Here is a 23,961-nt window from a genome sequence, read left to right as displayed (position 1 = left end):
TTACGAGCTTGTAACATAGTATTAATTACAGAGTCAGAGAAACCTCTATGACTTAGCACTAAGCGTTCAATTTCCATACCTTCAAATCTAATGATTTGAGATCCTGATGGAAAAACAAACCTTGAGACAGTAGGTCCGGCCTTAACGGAAGTGGCCAAGGTTGGAAACTGGACATCCGAACAAGATCCGCATACCAAAACCTGTGGGACCATGCTGGAGCCACCAGCAACACAAATGATTGTTCCATTATGATTTTGGAGATCACTCTTGGAAGAAGAACTAGAGGCGGGAAGATATAAGCAGGTTGGTAACACCAAGGAAGTGTCAGCGCATCCACTGCTTCCGCCTGAGAATCTCTGGACCTGGACAGGTATCTGGGAAGTTTCTTGTTTAGATGAGAAGCCATCAGATCGATTTCTGGAAGACCCCACATATGAACAATCTGAGAAAACACATCCGGATGTAAAGTCTGACGGCTGAGATAATCCGCCTCCCAATTGTCTACAACTGGGATATGAACCGCAGAAATTAGACAGGAACAGGATTCCGCCCAAACAAGTATCCAAGATACTTCTTTCATAGCTTGGGGACCGAGTCCCACCCTGATTATTGACATATGCCACTGTTGTAATATTGTCGGTCTGAAAACAAATGAACGGTTCTCTCTTCAACAGAGGCCAAAACTGAAGAGCTTGGAGAATTGCACGGAGTTCTAAAATATTGATTGGTAATCTCGCCTCTTGAGATTTCCAAACCCCTTGTGATGTCAGAGATCCCCACACAGCTCCCCAAACTTAAAGACTTGCATCTGTTGTGATCACAGTCCAGGTCGGCAGAACAAAACAGTCCCCTTGAACTAAACGCTGGTGATTTAACCACCACGTCAGAGAGTGTCGAACATTGGGATTTAAGGATATTAATTGTGATATCTTTGTATAATCCCGGCACCATAGATTCAGCATACAATGCTGGAGAGGTCTCATGTGAAAACAAGCAAAAGGAATCACGTCCGATTCTGCATTCATGAGGCCTAAAACTTCCATGCACATAGCCACTGAAGGGAATGACTGAGACTGAAGGTGCCGACATGCTGCAACCAATTTCAAACGTCTCTTATCTGTTAGAGACAGAGTCATGGACACTGAATCTATCTGGGAACCTAAAAAGGTGACCCTTGTCTGAGGAATCAAGAATCTTTTTGGTAAATTGATCCTCCAACCATGTTTTCGAAGAAACAACACTAGTTGATTCGTGTGAGATTCTGCAGAACGTAAAGACTTAGCTAGTACCAAGATATCATCCAAATAAAGAAACACCACAATACCCTGCTCTCAGATTACAGAGAGTAGGGCACCTAGAACCTTGGAAAAGATTCTTGGAGCTGTTGCTAGGCCAAATGGAAGAGCAACAAATTGGTAATGCTTGTCTAGAAGAGAGAATCTCAGGAACTGATAATGTTCTGGATGAATCGGAATATGAAGGTAAGCATCCTGCAAGTCTATTGTAGACATATAATGTCCTTGCTGAACAAAAGGCAGAAAAGTCCTTATAGTCACCATCTTGAAAGTTGTACTCTTACATAACGATTCAAAATTTTCAGATACAGAACTGGTCTGAATTAATTTTCTTTCTTTGGGACAATGAATAGATTTGAATAAAACCCCAGACCTTGTTCCTGAAAAGGAACTGGCATGATTACCCCTGAAACCTCCAGGTCTGAAACACACTTCAGGAAAGCCTGAGCTTTTACTGGATTTACTGGGATGCGTGAGAAAAAATCTTCTCACAGGAGTTCTTACTCTGAAATCCTATTCGGTACCCCTGAGAGACAATGCTCTGAATCCATTGATTTTGGACAGAATTTGCCCAAACATTGAAAAACCTTAATCTGCCCCCTACCAGCTGAGATGGAATGAGGGCCGCACCTTCATGCAGACTTAGGGGCTGACTTTGGTTTCTTAAAAGGCTTGGATTTATTCCAACTTGAGGAAGGCTTCCAATTGGAAACAGTTTCCTTGGGGGAAGGATTAGGTTTGTGTTCCTTATTTTGACGAAACGAACGAAAATGATTAGAAGCCTTAGATTTACCCTTAGGTTTTTTATCCTGAGGCAAGAAAACTCCCTTCCCCCCAGTAACAGTTGAAATAATAGAATCCAACTGAGAACCAAATAAATTCTTACCTTGGAAAGAAAGAGATAGTAATCTAGACTTAGATGTCATATCAGCATTCCAAGATTTAAGCCACAAAGCTCTTCTAGCTAAAATTTCTAAAGACATGGATCTAACATCAATTTTGATAATATCAAAAATTCCATCAATCACAAAGAAAATGATTAGCATGTTGTAGTAAACGAACAATGCTATATAAATCAGAATCCAATTCTTCTTGCGCTAAATTCTCCAACCAAAAAGTTGAAGCAGCTGCAACATCAGCCAAAGAAATTGCAGGCCTAAGAAGATGACCTGAATATAAATAGGCTTTCCTTATATAAGATTCAAGCTTCCTATCTAAAGGATCTTTAAAGGAAGTACTATCTTCCATAGGAATAGTGATTCGTTTAGCAAGAGTAGAAATAGCCCCATCAACTTTGGGGATCTTTTGCCAAAACTCTATTGAAATTGCTGGTAAAGGATACAATTTTTTAAACCTTGCAGATGGATTAGTACCCGGCTTATTCCATTCTTTAGAAATCATATCAGAAATAGCATCAGGAATAGAAAAAACCTCTGGAGTAACCACAGGAGGTTTAAAAACAGAATTTAAACGTTTACTGGTTTTAATATCAAGAGGACTAGCTTCCTCAATATCCAAAGTAATTAACACTTCTTTTAATAAAGAATGCATATATTCCATTTTAAATAAATAAGTAGATTTGTCAGTGTCAATATCTGAGGAAGGATCTTCTGAATCAGATAGATCCTCATAAGAGGTGGATAATTAATTATGTTGTCGGTCATTTGAAATTTCATCAACTTTATGAGAAGTTTTAAAAGACCTCTTTCGCTTATTAGAAGGCGGAAATGCAGAAAAAGCCTTCTGAATAGAATCAGTAACAAATTCTTTAAAATTCATAGGTATATCATGTACATTAGAAGTTGAAGGAACTGCAACTGGCAATGTACTATTACTGATGGACACACTATCTGCATGTAAAAGTTTATCATGGCAACTAATACAAATGACATTAGGAGATATAATCTCCACAATTTTACAACAAATGCACTTAGCTTTGGTAGAACCGATGTCAGGCAGCAAAGTTCCAACAGATACTTCTGAGGCAGGATCAGATTGAGACATCTTGCAGAATGTAAAAGAAAAAACAACATATAAAGCAAAATTATCAATTTCCTTATATGACAGTTTCAGGAATGGGAAAAATGCAAATAGCATAGCCCTCTGACATTCTGAAAAAGGCAAGAGGCAAACAGCAATGGGGCAAATAAACTTAAACATTTTTTGGCGCCAACCATGTCCGGAAATGACACACTTGCGTCACTAACGACGCAACCCTGTGTGAAACCTCTACGTCAATTACGACGCCGGAAATGATGAACTTGCGTCAACGGACGTGCCTTTCGCGCCAAAAAATTATCGCGCCAAGAATGATGCAATAAAGTGTAGCATTTGGCGCACCTGCGAGCCTAAGTCAGCCCGCAATTTGAAACAAAGTAGTCAATTGAAAAAAAAGACTAAACCCCAGGTAAGAAAAAAAATATTTCTTAATATTAAACATTAAATATTAAACCAAATATGAAACTGACAATCTGCAAAAGGAAATACATGAACCTGACTCATGGCAAATATAAGTACAATACATATATTTAGAACTTTATATAAATGCATAAAGTGCCAAACCATAGCTGGGGTGTCTTAAGTAATAAAAAACATACTTACCCAAAGACATCCATCCACATATAGCAGATAGCCAAACCAGTACTGAAACAGTTAGTTATCAGTACTGATTATCGGTTGCAACAATTTATAAGCTATAATGGATACAAATTAATTGACTATCGTTTTTGTGTGTTACACAGTGATGATTGGTGACACATTGTATCTATTTATTAATATATACAAGCCATTCAGAGTGAATTTTTTAGCTTAACAAGGAATACAAGCTTGCAGTATGACATGAAGAGTCACTGAGTGATCTGCGGTATGAGTGTTATGATCAGATCAGAAATCGGCTGACTGGGTTCAATCACAGCAGTACGCAGGCAGGAGGACACCTTTGAGCGCATAGTCTGTGTGAAGCTAATCCCTGTACTTGTTTTTGCTCCTTTCACTCTGTTCCCCCTGTTTCAACAACAAAGCCTCTGGGGCTCACAGCCCTTCTTATGTTTTTAACCCTTTTGGATCATCTATTAGTGGATATTTAAGAGTGGATGGTGATTACCACTTCTTATATTTGATCCATTTTGATAATCTTGTTCGTTACAGCATATATGTTAAATAAAGTGTTTATTTTTAACCTTCCTTTCTATTAATTCATTAGTGCCTAATTCAGCACTTGGCTTCAATGCCAAAATCCCTTATTTTTCCTAACACATTAACAGTTATCAGTAGAGGTAATGGTATATGAGAGTATATCGTCGATCTGAAAAGGGAGGTAGGAGATGAATCTCTACGACCGATAACAGAGAACCTATGAAAAAGACCCCCGTTAGGAAAATCATTGCTTTCAATAGGTGATACTCTCCACGTCCCTCTGACATTCGCTGTACTCTCAGAGGAATCGGGCTTCATAATGCTGAGAAGCGCATGTCAACATAGTAATCTTAGCACAAACTTACTTCACCACCTCCATAGGAGGCAAAGTTTGTAAAACTGAATTATGGGTGTGGTGAGGGGTGTATTTATAGGCATTTTGAGGTTTGGGAAACTTTGGCCCTCCTGGTAGGATTGTATATCCCATACGTCACTAGCTCATGGACTCTTGCCAATTACATGAAAGAAAAGAAAATTATCAGGTAAGCATAATTTAAAAAATAAATAAATGGAAAGAGTCCACAGCTGAATTCATAACTTTTGGGAAAACAATACCCAACCTATAGAGGACACTGAATGCAAAAACGGGAGGGTACAAAAGGCAGCCCATTCTGAGGGCACCAGGCCCGAAAACCCCAACCCAACAACATCCCGCTTCATATGAAGTCGAAAACAACATTGAGACAAAAAAAAGGCCCAAGAACCCTGACTGCAGATACTCCACAGCCTTGATAGAGACCGCAGGAAGTAGACTCGACTGAGTCAACAGCCTCCAGGAGACACTGTCGCCCAGCAGTTGGTCTCCAAACAACACACCCCTTACTAAAAAAAGGGAACAAGCTACTGTATTCTTCCACAAATAAGAAAAGACACTGAGAAAACATGAATGTTCTTGTAAAGCGCGGCTAATCCCCCTTAAGGGATTCAAGGCGCTGCTCATCTTAGCAGCCTCGAAAGGAGGAAAGCTGAGTAACATAGTAGATGAGGTTGAAAAAAGACTGAAGTCCATCGAGTTCAACCTATACAAATCTAAAATATATACAAAAAGCTCCAGTTAAGCTTAAATAATCCCACTAAAAGGTGACCCATTTAATACTAGCAATCATATCCATGAATTTTGTTTATAGACAGAAATGTATCCAAATAATTTTTAAATGTATCTAGGATATTGGCATTCACTATCTCCTTTGGTAATGAGTTCCAAAATGTTATTGCTCTTACAGTGAAAAAACGTTTCCATTGCAGGAGATTAAATCTCCTTTCCTCCAACCTTAAATTGTGACCTCTGGTCACAAACAATTTTCTTGGAAAAAAACAGCGCTTCTGCCATCTCTGTATATGGGCCTTGAATATATTTATATAAAAGTAATCATGTCACCTCTTAAGCACCTTTTTTCTAAAGAAAACAGACCCAGTTTGGCTAGCCTCTCCTCATAGGTTATATTCTCCCATCCCCTTATTAGCTTTGTGGCCCTTCTCTGAACTTTTTCTAGTTCTGCAATATCTTTTTTTGCGATCGGTCCCCAGAACTGCACTCCATACTCAAGGTGAAGTCTTACCAGGGCTTTATATAGTGACAGAATAATGCTTTCCTCCCATGAGTCAATGCCTCTTTTAATACATGCTAGTATCTTATTAGCCTTTGAAGCTGCTGCCCCGCATTGTGCACCCATCTTTAGCTTGTTATCTATTACTACTCCCAAATCCCATTCCTCCTGTGTTTGGCTAAGTCTTGTCCCATTTAAATAATACGTTGCCTGCTTATTTTTACTTCCAAAATGTAGAACCTTGCATTTTCCCGTATTAAATCTTATTTTCCATTTACCTGCCCATACTTCTAATTTTTGCAGGTCCCTTTGTAACGAAAGTTCATCCTGCACTGACCTAATGACCTTACTTAACTTAGTATCATCTGCATAAATAGAGATGTCGCTATTTAATCCTAGCTCCAAGTCATTTATAAAAATATTAAAAAGAATAGGGCCCAGCACTGATCCCTGGGGTACTCCACTGATTACCTTTGTCCAATCTGAGTATGATCCATTTACTACTACTCATTGCTCCCTATCTTTAATCCAGTTATTTATCCACAAACTAACATTTTCAGCTATTCACAGTTCCTTAATTTTGTGCATTAATCTCACATGTGGCACTGTATCAAACGCCTTTGCAAAGTAAGTATATCACATCAACTGATCCCCCTTTATCTATATTATTACTTACTTCCTCATAGAATCTAATTAGACCTTGTTGGGGATAGAACTTGCAATCCTCTGTTTGCTACAGTGCAGAGTAGCCACAGTGCATTAGTATGCTGAGCTAGCTGTCCAGCTAGCATAAGGAGCCTAAGCTACAGGCAGATAGGCATCTCCCACAAAAAACAGAGCCCCGTCCCCCTCTGAGAGAGGTACACAGGACCACAAACACCTAAGGTGAGACCGAACCGCCCACACCCATCTAGGTCAGGGTCCTTGAAAAAAGGAATTGATCTAAAGCTCTAACTTCCAGAGGAACCCTAAGTTGCCTCCTACGATGAGGAGAGCACCATCTAAAGTCCGTAGACTTGGCGATCTAGCAACAGCCTCAAACCCAAGAGTCTGAAAAGGCTCCTGAACAGTCTAAGAATTTGGCACTCAATGCACTTGGATCGCATGGAAATCTCGTAGACAATCGTTAACACATGTTACACACACTGGCAAGGTAGCAACCAACACCCGAAGGTGAATGGGAACCCTGGACCTTGCTTGCCATCCCAAGAGCTAGAACATTGAGGATAAATGGTCATCTACCTGACCCCAGAAGGGCGACCGTCTGTAACCAAACTCGACTCTAGACTGTTAAGCCCTAAGGCTAAAGTTGCAACGAGGACGCAGAAACACCAGAACGTCAAGACCGTGGTCAGACCAAGGGTAGAATATGGAAGAGATAACAGCCCAAGATCCTTGTAGGATCGATCTTCCAAAGAAAAAACTCAGTAACAAGGTAAAAGCTGGAGCCTCGCAGCTCCCCACAGAAGGCAGGAAACCCCTGCACACCACCTCTTAGAGTAATGCAAATCTTATCAGAGGAAAAAAGCCATGCCCGCGCTTTCAGACCAGATGATCCACCCAAGGCGGGAAGGAAGGAGACTCCTCCACCGTAAGAAAACGATTAATAGGCTAAGAGTCAGCATCCGTAAGAACTTTGACTGATGACGTAGGCCACGCAAATCTCCCAATTCCAAAGGACTGGAATTATGGTTCTGAGTCCCCATGGGCCTAAAAGAACCATGACGACGTCTGCAAAAAAACATCCGTATCCCAGGCGAGTAGCCCTAAACAGCTGACCTTGGACCGGTACTTACAACCCTCCAGTCAGAGGGGTTGTATTTAAACAGTAGGCCTCATACCTCGATAGGATCCGAGCCTGGAATCCATAGGCCAAGTGACATCCAACAGGATTAAATCAGCACCACGAGGGTGACATGAACCCAGGTAACTGCCAAAAAGCGTCAGACCAGTACCTGCCTGGTATAAGCACCAAGGTCCAAGAAAATTCGACCCAAAGGATTGATAAATGAACTAGAAAACAAAATTCTATTATTTGAAAAGTGCTCAACTTCTGAAGAAGTGACCACGCGACCACAAAATCGCAAGTATCGGTTCCAGAGAAGAATTTTCTCAAAAACAAAAATATAACAGGCATGAGCTTAAGAAAAACAAAATTAAACACTTCCATCCGGATCAAAATAAAATGAAGGCAGCACCCATCGGGTGAACATCCAAGGTGAATGAGAACGCCAACGGAACCAGCCGATCAGAGGCCCCATTCACCCAAGCTCACAACTGGAACCTAAACCTAAAGAAAACATAAAACAGAGACGTTAAGGAGATTGGCTTCATCCCCAAACATCATATCCAATTTGCCATCCAGCATCTAAGGCCTTGGATCCCTAGGCCCACTAGGACTGGGATCCTCCAACATCGCCAAAACATGCATTAAAAGAACATGAAGATATGCCAGCCTATAACGGAAGGCAAAATCATCCCTCGCCGGATCAATGAAAGACCTGGCCCTTCAGAGGCCAACGCTTCCTCAGAAGGCTGAACTGAATCAGGCGATACCACGCCCGACAGGCCCTGGTTAACAGAACACGGACAATATCTTAGAAATATTTCACTTAAGAGATATAAATGGGACAGCGCCATAGAAATGGCCATGTGGAACCGTGCCATAACCTCTGGAGGAAACAAGCCCCCCTTTCGGGGTAAAGGCCCTAGGGACACCTGCTTGCGTAGCCGAGAAAGGGTCTGGGACACGCACCTCACGGGACATAGAAACCTCTGAGGCGGATGGCTCAATGCACTCTAAGCTCCCTGGTTCGGGGGAAGAGAGTACTCTAGAACGGCAATCTGAACATAACTGATGGGCATTGATTACCCGGGCCATTTCATATTCATCAGAAGACGCATTCTCCGTATCGGAGACATCCGTGTCTAACAAATCAGAATCCTCCATAATCTTGGGATTACAAAAATGGCAAAAACTAACTGGCACCCTTTTAACACCCCCAATGGCTGGGGCACTCACCACCTCCTGTGAACCAGACAACCCACAAGCTAGACTCTCTCTTTCGCACATAGTCAGCATACGGAAGTGAGAAACAATGTAACTGCACAAGTCACAAGGTGCACCGTGCCAGTCACAAAAAGGGAGCGCAATCTCAAGAGATTGCGTCATTAAAATAAGGCCGTTATGTTCTGTAAAAGCCGTGAGCCTAGGTATTGTTACACAATTGCAGATAAAACCATATAACAAACATGATTAAAAGTCCACTCTGTTCAATACCCCCCCTCAGGAGATATTAACCCATGATTCCTTATTAAGATAAAAGGAGTCCCACTGGGACCCTACCTTGTTTCGTTAACATTACAATCACATATCAAAATAAAATGCAACAATCTTACCGGACTCTACGCCATGGAATAGGAACATGCCCCTTCAAGTGTGACAGATAGTAGCCTCGCTTCTGACATGGACTTGAGTGAATAAAGGTAGGCAGCGAAACTCGTCAACGCTGATTACCAAGGAAATGTTAATATGAGTCGGGATGGGTTCGCAGGAAAACTCTCCCTGCATCTCCGGACTCTAACTTTCATCCATGCTCTCACTGAGAGGCTGACAGGATTACTTAAAACTCCAGTCCCATTGCGAAGAGTACTACCCCGAACTTCTGACACTTCTCTGCCAACCTCCTGTGACAGGAGGCAAAGAATGACTGGGGGATGAGGGAAGTGGAGGAGGTATTTAAGCCTTTGAAATTGATTAGTTTTCCTTTTGGAGCACAAACACTGTTTGTTACAAGGATCTACAAGGAGCAAAAAAAACTAATTACAATATTGTGATTGAACTCCTTTCAGGCACTAGTTTAACAGTGCTAGAGACTCCAAGACTGCAAAAAAGAAAAAATAATGCTTAAAGAAAACTATTGTGTATTTCTGGAATGACCCCTAAGCTGTAATTACAGACCGGATCACCTACACAATAAGGGACCAGATAGATTAAAAAAAAAGCTGCTATCACAGTAACCTTTCAGTCCTAAGGAGATTCTGACTGCATAAAGGAACCTGGGGAAAGAGGTAACAGAAAACACAGACAACAAGCTGCATACAGGAGAGTTTAAAGTGTTGGATGCTAACACACAGTGCAAGTATAAACACATAATAAAAGTGGCATTTCAGTGAGCCTTCAGAGCAGAAGGTGCGAGTCATATCTTTTTGCAATCCTTCAAATAAGGATCAATAATAACATTACTTATTCGTGGCTACAGCCCCACTTAAAGTGAAGGTCAATTTTGATTAATTAGTGCCCGGTTTTTAAAAATCCTATTAAAAACAAGGGCACTTTAAATTTATCAAAATTGACATTTCTCTCGTTTTCTTCAAAAACATATCTTTTAATCCTGGCAGCCGCTCCAGAACTTCCTTTCGCCTGTTGCAAGCCGTCTTCATGGGTCCAAAATGACGAATCCGGTTTCCTCCAATCAAGGCATTGCATCAGGCCAAGATTCTCCCGGGGGGGAGCCAGATTCTGCTGGAATGAAAAGGTACGTCTTAGAAGAAAAAGAGTAAAATGTCAATTTTGATGAATTAAAGTGCCCTTGTTTTTAATAGGATTATTAAAAACCGGGCACCAATTCATCAAAATTGACCTTCACTTTAATTTAAACTACAGAGGGAAGACCCCATTTTTAGTTTTTTCTAGTTTTACATGCTTTTAAGAGTGCACACTCTATATTGTTATCCTATATGAATTGTGATTTTAGGATTGTATTTTTAGAAGATAAAAATAACTTGTGTTTTAAATACTGCCTTTTTTAGCAAATATGTTTTAAAAGAACAAATTAAATACTGTTGTATACGTTGAATTTAGCAAGTAGTGATATTGTTAATTATTCCATATTTACCTTTAGCTGATATTTATAAGCGCTCACTCTGTAAGGTTTTTTTTATTTTTATTTTTAGGTATTTAAAGGGACAGTCTAGTCAAAAGTAAACTTTCATGATTCAGATAGGGCATGCAATTTTAAACAACTTTCCAATTTACTTCTATTATCTAATTTGCTCAATTCTTTAGATATCCTTTGTTGAAGAAATGGCAATGTACATGTGTGAGCCAATCACACAAGGCCTTTATGTGCAGCAACCAATCAGCAGCTACTGGGCATATCTAGATATGCTTTTCAGCAAGTGATATCAAGAGAATGAAGCAAATTAGATAATAGAAGTAAATTAGAAAGTTGTTTAAAATGACATGCTCTCACATCCCTTCGGTTTTATCACCTCCCTGCAGGGTTTTTTTTTTTTCTTTTCTTTTTTTTTTTTTTTTTTTTTTTTCTCTCTTTCTCTCCCTCACTCCAAATATTAGCACCCTGGTAAACCTAAAATTAAGAGCACACTTCTAAATCACAAGTGGGTACACCACACATGGATAAATTTTTAAACACTCACGGCAAAACCCCTTCTCCAATCATGGCGAATAGAAACAAAGATAAGAAAATAAAAAGCTCAATAAGCACCTCAGTGGATACTAACCTAGCCTCCAGCAATTTTCCATACCCCTATGAATCTTCCAATACCCAAGCCTTGGTGGATAGTATCTTAGAAGCACTTGCCCCCAAATTTGACACTCTGAGGTCAGAGATTAAGCAAGATATGAGATCACTTTCACAAGAACTTAGGCAATTCTCTAACAGAGTACAAGAACTTGAGCAACGAGTCTCAGATCTTGAAGATCTAACGGTCACATACACTACAAAATCTAAAATTAATGAAGCAACAATTGAAAAACTTCAGTTTAAAATTGAGGACTTAGAAAACCGCTCTAGACGGAATAATTTTAGAATTGTAGGAGTACCAGAAGAGAAGCAATATGATAACCTAAATAACTTTATTTCTGAAACACTAGTACAACTCCTCAAAATTCCAAGTGCATATCCCAAAATTATTATTGAAAGAGCTCATAGATTAGGGAGACCTGCCTCAGACAACACAGAGAAAGCTAGGCCAAGACCAATTATAGTCAAACTACTGAATTTCCAGGATAAAATTACCCTTTTTCAATATTACCGTAAAAATCAGCCCATTGTACTAGGGAACTCTAGTATTTTTATGTTCCAAGACTTCTCGGTTGAAACGGCAACTAAGAGAAGGGTGTTATCCCCAACATGTACTAAACTTATTAACATGGGCATACGGGCTACCCTGATCTATCCAGCAAGGCTCAAAGTATGGGACAAGGACGAAATTTATTACGCTGAGACGGCTAAAGAGGCAAGTGAACTTAGCCAAATTAAAAATACCTGAATAATTAAAACACTCAAACAAAAAGTGAGACAGTTGATAATTGTTTAGAAATGGTTCAAAATCTTGGTTCTCTCCCCCGGGTGCCCAGGCTTCCCCCCAATCCCCACCCCCCCCTCCGCCAATTTTTTTTTTTTTTTTTTTTTTTTTTTTTTTTTTGTGTGTTTCTGGTTTATCCCCTTATATTAAATTAAGAATATGACAAAGTTAGATAGTATTACATTTGTTTCGTGGAACATTGGAGGTCTCACATCCCCCATAAAAAGGACAGCAATTTTAAACCAGCTGAGGAAAATAAAGTCCGACATAGTATTCCTCCAGGAAACGCATTTAAAAATAGAAGAAACTAGGAAACTAAAGAAATCCTGGGTAAAGGAGGTACTGGCCACTTCAAGTTTAAATAGGAAGAGAGGCGTAGCCATACTCCTCGGGAAAAAGATAATGACCAGTGGCTTAGAGATTCTCAATACACAGGCAGACCCAGAGGGGAGATTTATACTGTTAAAAATCAAGGTGGCGAAAACCATATACACATTATGTAACCTATACGCACCTAATGTGATAGACGCATCTTTTTGGGATTCCTTATTAAACAAAATTATGTTATTCCAGGAAGGCTTTTTGATATGCGGGGGTGATTTCAACATGGCCCCACAATATCCGCTAGACAGATTAAGATCAGTCGCCAATCAATTTAAAAATAAAAGAGATAATTTAGAAACCAAGATTTTTAAAAAAATTACACAGAACTTGGCAACAAAAGACATATGGAGAGTGCAGAATCCAGAGATAAGAAACTTTACATGCCTATCTAGGGCCCATAAATCATTTTCCAGAATTGACCTATTTTTAGTAGATATTAAGCTCCTTGAGCGGAAAATAAAGACAGAGATCTTACCTATCTCCCTCTCGGACCATGCCCCCATTGTTCTTCAGTTTCAGGAACTTGATAAGAGATGTAAGCAAGTACGTTTTTTTTTTCCTAGGTATCTATCAAAAGATTTAAAATTTAAAAATTGGCTCAATCTTAAATTTAAAGAATATGCGGAGCATAATGTTGAGTATAGTAGGCATCCTATGATATTTTGGGAGGCAGCAAAGGCTGTTCTAAGGGGTGAAATAATATCCTACACAGCCAATCTCCAGAAAAAAATCAAAAGTAGAGAGAAAGAAGTGACTAGCTCATTAATTAACTCTTATAACCATTATCTCTTAGATAAAACAAGGAAGGCAAAACAATAACTAGGTCAGAGGAGATAGCAGACCTCTTGTTCATATATTTTCAGGAATTATACTCAGCCAAAAAATCGGACGAGACCCAATCTGCTCAATTCTGGAGACAGCTGACACCCCCTTCTTTAGGGAGGGATGAGTTAGAGATCCTAAACGCTCCTATTATGGAGCTGGAAATAGAGAAAGCCATTAATAAACTTGCATTGGACAAGGCACCCGGCCCAGACTCATTACCAAATGAATTTTATAAAATTCTTTCGCCATTGATAGTTCCAAATCTTTGTAATTTATATAATGCAATATACATAGACCAGCTTCCAATCCCCCCCTCTTTCTCGGCATCAAACACAATATTAATACCTAAACAGGGTAAAGACCCCACCTTGAAAGAGTCATACAGACCTATAGCTCTACTGAATATAGACTATAAGATTTTAACATCTATCTTAGCAAATAGACTACAATCTATCCTACCTAGAATTATACACAAAGATCAAGCAGGTTTTCTTTACAAACGCAATTCATCAGCAAAGATAAGAGAAGCTCTATTGACGGTAGACTATTATAAGACAGAGGTGGATGGGGAGGGGGGGGAGGACATCTCTGACAAGGCAGTCATTTCTATAGATGCGGAAAAAGCATTTGACTCTGTTCATTATGATCATATAACAGAGTCTTTACTTAAATTTGGGTTTGAAGGTAAATTCTGTCAACTGATTAAAAATCTATACAACAAACCATCTACAAGACTGCTGGTTAACGGCTCCCTTACCCCAGAGATCATACTGGAGAGGGGGACCCGACAGGGATGCCCTCTTTCCCCCCTGCTTTTCGATATTTCTATAGAGCCCTTAGCTATGATGGTAAGACACCAATTAGAAGGCATAAAAATACGAAATAAGGAGCTTAAAATTGCATTATATGCAGACGACATTCTTCTCTACATAGCAAATATTAAAGACAACCTGCCAAAGTTAATATTGCTTATTAAACAATTTGGTTCTTTTTCAGGCTACAAAGTCAATACTTCAAAATCAGAACTGTTATGGCTGAGAAAAAATAAGAAATCACCATCAAACATACCCTTTAAGATAGTGTCAGAGGCCTTTAAATATCTAGGCGTCCTAATTCCATCTAATATAGACAAGCTTTATGAATTAAATATTCCCCCAATATTGCAGGATATTAAACAGAGGTTAACAAGTTGGCAAAGTCTCCCCTTGTCTATAACTGGTAGGATAGCCTTGTTCAAAATGGTACTATTGCCAAAACTGTTATATATCCTCCAAAATGTTCCAATAATTCTCAAAGGGAAAGACATTCGGCAGCTGAACGTGGCATTGAGAAGATACATCTGGCAGGGCAAAAAACCAAGAATTGCTTTTTGTAAATTACAACTACCAAGAAATCAAGGGGGGTTGGCACTGCCGGATGTACGTTTGTATAATATAGCTTACTCAGCACGCATTGTGGCAGATTGGATCTTTTCTAAAGATTATATAACAAATAATGATTTAGAGAACAACATATGCTACCCATTCCTTCCAGTAGCCTTAATACATTGTAAACCTAAATCAATACCACAGGAACTGAAATCATTTAAAACTATTTACAACCCTATACAAAGTTGGTGGAAATTGGGCAAGCTTCTATCAATAGATGGTAATGCATCTAAGTTTGTTCCATTTCGGGGTAACCCGAAATTTCCGGTTGGCCTAGACTCAGCCATATTCCAAAGATGGCATACGGTAGGATTGGATAGGGCTATTCAGTTTATAGATAGAGAGAATCAAGTGATTAAAACCTATGAATCACTCAGGCAGGAATTTGATATTCATAATAGAGAGTTCTTTGCCTACCTGCAAGCCAGACACTTTGTAACAGAACTCAGGAGGGAGGCAAACGGAAGATGGACGTGGGGGAAATTGGAGGGGTGGTTGGAAATGGTGAAAAATGGTCAGTGCTCCATCTCACCATGTTATTATATGTTAGCCTCCCTTAGGGGTACATCAAATCTTGAGAGACTCTCGGCTGATTGGAACAACTTAATACCAGAGAGCAATGTTGATGCCCAGCTGGTACAGGGCTCCTTTACAAGAATAGCTCAATCCACACTATCCTCAACCTGGAGGGAATCACAAGTTAAATTGCTATATAAGGCGTATTTTACCCCAGAGAAAGGTTTAAAATGTGGGAACAATAAATTCAATAAATGCCCAAAATGTTCACAACCCGCAGCGGATCTGGTCCACATGATATGGAGCTGCCCTAAGATGGGTCAATTCTGGAAAAAAGTAGAATATTGGTTAAAAAATAAAGTAAAGATTCCTCCATTTGAAATAACCCTGAGTTATTGTGTTTTCCTGAGAAAAGTTAGAGAAAAATCACATCCCCAACATAAACTAATTAACATGACAGTGGTTGCAGCCAGATATTTGATCTTTAAGAAATGGAAATCGACTGCAACACCCACGATTACGGAGATCAAAAACTGTCTAAAAAAACAATGTATATTAGAACAGCTCGACACCAATATGAACGACGAAGGGGACATTAGAAAGTTTTTCGCAAAATGGTCATTGTTTATTAAGAGCTTTTCGGCAGTGGAAATAGATTATATGATTTTCCCATTTAGAAATTCGGAACTGGTACTATTGGGGATATGGTAGATTTCATTGGGAGATATTCCCCCTTTTTTTTTTTTTTTTTTTTTTTTTTTTTTTGGCGGGGGGGGAGGGACAGGGGGGAGCAAAATCAAGGAGCAAGTGATAAATATGACTTGTCTCCAAGATATGACATAGTATGACAAAACAAGGTAATTTAGGGTATATGTGGCATTTGAAAGTCTAAATTACATGATTATTTTGCGGAATAGAACAAACATTATGTCACTAGGTTTATTTCTTTTCGTTATGAATACCTTGAAGCTGGTGGGAAAATAGAAAACAGGAAAAAAAATAAGGTTGAGACTACTTTTGTTCTTTTTGTTTTTTCTTTTTATTTCAGAGATGCAACAGAAACAATAACAGGTTTATTACGATTGTATACTGTGAATATCTTTGCTGTATTTATGTATTTTGCTCTTTGTGGTTTTTCTTTTTTTTTCTGTTCTGACGCATTACATTTTATGCTGTATTGTGAACTCAACCTTAATAAAAATATATATAAAAAAAAAAAAAATGACATGCTCTTTCTAAATCATGAAAGAAAAAAATTGGGTTTCATGTCCCTTTAAGCCTTTGCTTTGGCTGGGGTGTCTTTGCCTCCTCCTGGTGGCCAGGTTCTGTATTTCCCAAAAGTAATGAATGCAGCTGTGGACTTTTTCCGTTTAAGAAGAAAATATATATTTATACACACACACACACACACACACACACACACACACATATATATATATATATATATATATACACACGATTATATATAGGTATAGATATATACAGATACTGTATACATAGAAATATCTATTTAAAAATACTTGGAATATATTCTGCTATGTGCAGAACATTAGAATGTGAAATATTTACAGTAAATAGATAGTTAAAACCTTTATTAAATATGAATATTGCATAATTATGTTTTTTCATGTTTTCATCTACTTAAAGGGACGCTAAACCCAAATGTTTCTTTAATGATTCAGATAGAGCTTGCACTTTTAAGCAACTTTATAATTTATTAAATTTTCTTTGTTCTCTTGCTATCTTAATTTAAAAAGCAGGAATGTAATGCTGTTGACTACCACAATACATGTATAGATAGTGCATTTATATAGTCGCTAACTTTATTTTTTAATTTTAACTCTTGTTATTTAAATAAATAGGCATCTATTTATCAAAGCGTCGACTATTTTTTGCATTCGCTGGCACCAATATGCTCGCCTAAGATCGCCTAACATCGCTGCCGCGGACCAGAATGCGTTGTCCATAATTATCAAAAAAGCTGTCAAAAAGCTGTGCACCAAGTACAGTGCGTTGAGCAGCGGACTGTTGTTAACTAACAGTCATCGATCTCGCTGCTCTTCGGCTTTTTTACAGCTTTCTTGGTACCCTGTCACTAAACACCCACACTATACTATACTGTTTACCCCCTATACCGCCGCTCCCGGAGCCCACCGCAACTAAATACAATTATTAACCCCTAAACCGCTGCTCCTGGAGCCCACCGCCACCTACATTATACTTATTAACCCCTAATCTGCCGTCCCCTACACCGCCACCTACATTATATTTATTAACCCCTAATCTGCCCCCCCACACCGCCACCACCTACCTACATTTATTAATCCCTAATCTGCCGCCCCCAACGTAGCCGACACTATATTAAATTTATTAAACACTAAACCTAAGTCTAACCCTAACACCCCCCTTAACTTAAATATAATTTAAATAAATCTAAATAAATATTCCTATCATTAACTACATGATTCCTATTTAAAACGAAATTCTTACCTATAAAATAAACCCTAAGCTAGCTACAATATAACTAATAGTTACATTGTAGCTAGCTTAGGGTTTATTTTTATTTTACAGGCAAGTTTGTATTTATTTTAACTAGGTAGAATAGTTATTAAATAGTTATTAACTATTTAATAACTACCTAGTTAAAATAAATACAAATATACCTGTAAAATAAAACCTAACCTAAGTTACAATTACACCTAACACTACACTATAATTAAATTAATTCCCTAAATTAAAAACAATTAAAAATGTATCTAAAGTACAAAAAAACACACACTAAATTACAGAAAATAATAAAATTACAAGATTTTTAAACTAATTACACCTAATCTAATCCCCCTAACAAAATAAAAAAGCCCCCCAAAATAAAAAAGCCCTACCCTACACTAAATTACAAATAGCCCTTAAAAGGGCCTTTTGCGGAGCATTGCCCCAAAGTAATCAGCTCTTTTACCTGTAAAAAAATAATTACAACCCCCCCAACATTAAAACCCACCACCCACACAACCAACCCTACCATAAAACCCACCCAACCCCCCTTAAAAAAGCATTAACCCCTTGAAGCTCACCCTACCTTGATAAGTCTTCACCCAACCGGGCCGAAGTCCTCAACGAAGCCGCCAGAAATGGTCCTCCAGACGGGCAGAAGTCTTCATCCAGGCGGCATCTTCTATCTTCATCCATCCGGCGCAGAGCAGCTCTATCTTCAAGACATCGGACGTGGAGCATCCTCTTCTTTCGACGTCTTCTTGCTGAATGAATGTTCCTTTAAATGACGTCATCCAAGATTTTGTCCCTTGAATTCCGATTGGCTGATAGAATTCTATCAGCCAATCAGAATTAAAGTAGGAAAAATCCTATTGGCTGATGCAATCAGCCAATAGAATTGAAGTTTAATCCTATTGGCTGATCCAATCAGCCAATAGGATTGAGCTCACATTCTATTGGCTGATTGGAACAGCCAATAGAATGTGAGCTCAATCCTATTGGCTGATTGCATCAGTCAATAGGATTTTTCCTACTTTAATTCTGATTGGCTGATAGAATTCTTGGGTGAATTAATTTAAAGGAACATTCATTCAGCAAGAAGACGTCAAAAGAAGAGGATGCTCCGCGTCTGATGTCTTGAAGATGGAGCCGCTCCGCGCCGGATGGATGAAGATAGAAGATGCCGCCTGGATGAAGACTTCTGCCCGTCTGGAGGACCACTTCTGCCTGTCTGGAGGACCACTTCTGCCGCCTTCGTGGAGGACTTCGGCCCAGTTGGGTGAAGACTTCTCTAGGTAGGGTGATCTTCAAGGGGTTAGTGTTTTTTTAAGGGGGGATTGGGTGGGTTTTAGGGGTTGGTTGTGTGGGTGGTGGGTTTTAATGTTGGGGGGGGGATTGTAATTTTTTGTTTTTTACAGGTAAAAGAGCTGATTACTTTGGGGCAATGCCCCGCAAAAGGCCCTTTTAAGGGCTATTTGTAATTTAGTGTAGGGTAGGGCTTTTTTTTATTTTGGGGGGCTTTTTTATTTTGTTAGGGGGATTAGATTAGGTGTAATTAGTTTAAAAATCTTGTAATTGTTTTATCATTTTCTGTAATTTAGTGTTGTTTTTTTTTGTACTTTAGATATTTTTTTAAATGGTATTTAATTGTATTTCGTTTAGGGAATTTAATTATAGTGTAGTGTTAGGTGTAATTGTAAAGTAGGTTAGGTTTCATTTTATAGTTATATTTGTTTTTATTTTAACTAGGAAGTTATTAAATAGTTAATAACTATTTAATAACTATTGTACCTATTTAAAATAAATACAAAGTTGCCTGTAAAATAAAAATAAACCCTAAGCTAGCTACAATGTAACTATTAGTTATATTGTAGCTAGCTTAGGGATTATTTTATAGGTAATTATTTCATTTTAAATGGGAATCATGTAGTTAATGATAGGACTATTTATTTAGATATATTTAAATTATATTTAAGTTAGGGGGTGTTAGGGTTAGACTTAGGTTTAGTGGTTAATAAATTTAATATAGTATCGGCGACGTTGGGGGTGGCAGATTAGGGGTTATTAAATGTAGGTAGGTGGCGGCGGTGTGGGGGGGGCAGATTAGGGGGTTAATAAGTATAATGTAGGTGGCGGTGGGCTCCAGGAGCGGCGGTTTAGGGGTTAATAAGTTTTAGTTGCAGCGGGGTCCGGGAGCGGCGGGATAGGGGTTAATAACTTATTTAGGTGGCGGCAGTGGCGGGACGGCAGATTAGTGGTTAATAAGTATAAAGTAGGTGGTGGCGGCGGTGTAAGGGGGGCAGATTAGGGGTGTTTAGACTCAGGGTACATTTTAGGGTGTTAGGTGTAAACATTCCCATAGGAATCAATGGGAAATCGGGCAGCAGCGAACATAAGCTTTCGCTGCTTTCCGACTCCCATTGATTCCTATGGCATCCGCCTCTACCAGGTACACTGGGCCGGAATAGTGCCGAGCGTACCTGGTAGATATTTGATAACTTCCAAAAGTAGTCAGATTGTGCCAAACTTGTGTTCAGAACATCTGTAGTGACGTACGCATCGATCTGAGTCCGGCGGATCGTATGTTACGTCACCAAATTCTACTTTTGCCGGTTTGTAGGGTTTGATAACTAAGGCGAATCAGGCTCGCCACAAATACGCTGTGGAATTCCAGCGTATTTGCGGTTGACGGCTTGATAAATAGATGCCATAGTGTTTAAAATTTACACCGTTTAAATGACGACTCCTCCCCAACACTACTTCCTTGTTCTCATGATGTGACGTATCCAGCGGTCCCACCCGCTCTCTACATCGCTCCAAAGCACTTCACGATCATGAGTTGAGCTGTGCATCATGAGTTGAACTACGCAATTTAATACATAATATAACTTCAATTGCATAATTACTCTATTTTACCAGTTTTAGTACTGCAATCCAAGAAGATTTTTTTTTTTCCCAAGGTTAATACGATTCTGACAAATGCGCATGCGCGTCTCATGCACGAGCATGAGGAAGAAACAGGGCCTTTGGAGGTTTAACGCATGTGCATAACAATAGCATGACGTTGACCAAAAGGAGCTGGGGGGGGGGGGGAACGAACATTGATGGATTACAAAGGACTCGCTTGTCAATAAATTTTAGAAAATTACAGGCGGAGGAAAGTGGATCAGAGGCTGTTTTAAAGGTAAAACAGCACTCAATGTGCATAATTAAAAAAAAAAAAAAATGAATAAAAGTTCCGTTCATTTTTAATAATTTATCCAATGGCTCAGCTAAACTTGACATTCACTTTAAGAGCCGGCCCATTTTTGGTTCAGAACCTGGGTTATGCTTGCTTTTTGGTTTGCTAACTGTAGCCAGCAATAAGCAAGCGCTATCCAGGGTACTAAACCTAAAATCGTCTGGCTCCAAAGCTTTACATTACTGCTTTTTAAATAAAGATAGAAAGAGAAAGAAGATAGTAGGAGTAAATTAGAACGTTGCTTAAAATTGCATGCTCTCTCGGAATCATGAAAGGAAAAAAATGTGGGTTTAGTATCCATTTAACTGCAAAGGGCTCCAGTGCACATATGTATATGTATTTATGTGTGTATATGGTTGTAAATACATATAAGCACATATAAATACATATGTACACATTTTGTGACATTTTTGTTTCACAAAACGGTTAACCAGAGCCCTGAGGTTTCACTAACCAGATGTGCGTTAACGTCAATTGCACTGAAGCGATTACGTTTACTTTTAATGTGTAATATGAGAGAAAAACCTGACGTACGCAAACAGCCACAATAAACCCCTTTTCGCTCGCATGCAACAGTTAGCACACCATTCATAATCTATCCCTAAATACATACTAGATATAATGATGTATTAAAAGCAAAGACTAGCCTGAGAATAATATGCAGATGTATTTTTTTTAAATATATTGGTTATTTAAATATAGAAGAAATAAGTGTAAAGTTTTAGCCTCCAAAAAGTAATTGGCTATGCCACGTGTTTAAATGTCGCATCAGTGATTAATGTAAGAGAGAGGAGAATAGCTTGTATCCACTGGCATTTATTTCTGCATTACAGTAGCTAATTTTACATTACTATGCACCTAGAGAAAGATTAAAAATAGTGCTGGCACGTCACATGTGTAGCGGGTCACTTCAGCTAGTTATACGGTTCCAGAGGAACTCTCATTGTGGATGTTTTTCAGGTGCTAAAACATGAACTTTTGAAGTGATTAGAAAAGACCATCCCTACTAGCCATAAAGTTATACAGACAGAGAGGATTGTGGTACACCTCTTGAAAGTATTCATGATCCAATACAAAAAACATAATTTATGCTTACCGAATAAATTTATTTCTCTTGTGATGTATCGAGTCCACGGATTCATCCATACTTGTAGGGATATTCTCCTTCCTTACAGGAAGTGGCAAAAAGAGCACCCACAGCAGAGCTGTCTATATAGCTCCTCCCTTCGCTCCACCCCCCAGTCATTCGACCGAAGGCTAGGAAGAAAAAGGAGAAACTATAGGGTGCAGTGGTGACTGAAGTTTTCAAAATAAAAATATACTGCCTGTCTTAAATAAATAGGGCGGGCCGTGGACTCGATACATCACAAGAGAAATAAATTTATCAGGTAAGCATAAATTATGTTTTCTCTTGTAAGATGTATCGAGTCCACGGATTCATCCATACTTGTGGGATACCAATACCAAAGCTTTAGGACACGGATGAAGGGAGGGACAAGACAGGTACCTTAAACGGAAGGCACCACTGCTTGTAGAACCTTTCTCCCAAAAATAGCCTTCGAAGAAGCAAAAGTATCGAATTTGTAACATTTGGAAAAAGTATGAAGCGAAGACCAAGTCGCCGCCTCACAAATCTGTTCAACAGAAGCCTCATTTTTAAAAGCCCATGTGGAAGCCACTGCTCTAGTAGAATGAGCAGTAATTCTTTCAGGAGGCTGCTGGCCAGCAGTCTCATAAGCCAAATGGATGATGCTTTTCAGGAAAGAGAGGTAGCCGTAGCCTTTTGACCTCTCCGTTTACCAGAATAAACAACAAACAATGAAGATGTTTGACGGAAATCTTTAGTTGCTTGTAAGTAGAACTTTAAAGCACGAACCACATCAAGATTGTGCAACAGACGTTCCTTCTTTGATGAAGGATTAGGACACAGTGAAGGAACAACAATCTCCTGATTGATATTCCTATTAGAAACAACCTTAGGAAGAAACCCAGGTTTGGTACGCAAAACCACCTTATCTGCATGGAAAACAAGGTAAGGTGAGTCACACCGTAAAGCAGATAACTCAGAAACTCTTCGAGCCAAAGAGATAGCTACTAAAAACAAAACTTTCCAAGATAGAAGCTTAATATCTATGGAATGCATAGGTTCAAACGGAATCCCTTGAAGAACTTTAAGAACTAAGTTTAGGCTCCATGGTGGAGCAACAGGTTTAAATACAGGCTTGATCCTGACCAAGGCCTGACTAAATGCTTGAACGTCTGGGAAATCTGCTAGACGTTGGTGTAAAAGAATAGACAAAACAGATATTTGTCCTTTTAAGGAACTAGCTGATAATCCCTTCTCCAATCCTTCTTGGAGAAAAGACAATATTCCAGGAATCCTAATCTTACTCCATGAGTAACCCTTGGATTCACACCAATAAAAATATTTGCGTCAAATCTTATAATAAATCTTCCTGGTGACAGGCTTTCTAGCTTGAATCAGGGTATCAATGACCGACTCAGAGAAACCACGCTTTGATAGAATCAGGCGTTCAATATCCAAGCAGTCAGACGCAGAGAAATTAGATTTGGATGCGTGAATGGACCTTGGATTAGAAGGTCCTGCCTCATTGGCAGAGTCCACGGTGGAACCGAAAACATGTCCACTAGGTCTGCATACCAAGTACTGCGTGGCCACGCAGGTGCTATCAGAATCACCGAAGCTC

At 39.1% G+C, this 23,961-nt stretch overlaps 1 protein-coding gene across 3 annotated transcripts in view; it reads right to left on the bottom strand.

The window, feature by feature from the left end:
• Nucleotides 1–23,961, bottom strand: part of XIAP (X-linked inhibitor of apoptosis) — a 186,158-nt gene that overhangs the window by 29,999 nt on the left and 132,198 nt on the right. The gene's annotated exons all lie outside the window — the stretch shown is intronic.

This window comes from Bombina bombina, chromosome 1, assembly GCF_027579735.1.
Source record: "Bombina bombina isolate aBomBom1 chromosome 1, aBomBom1.pri, whole genome shotgun sequence".
Classification (NCBI taxonomy): domain Eukaryota; kingdom Metazoa; phylum Chordata; class Amphibia; order Anura; family Bombinatoridae; genus Bombina; species Bombina bombina.
The sequence above is the reverse complement of the archived record's forward strand: the minus strand, read 5'-3'. Positions and strand labels throughout refer to the sequence as shown.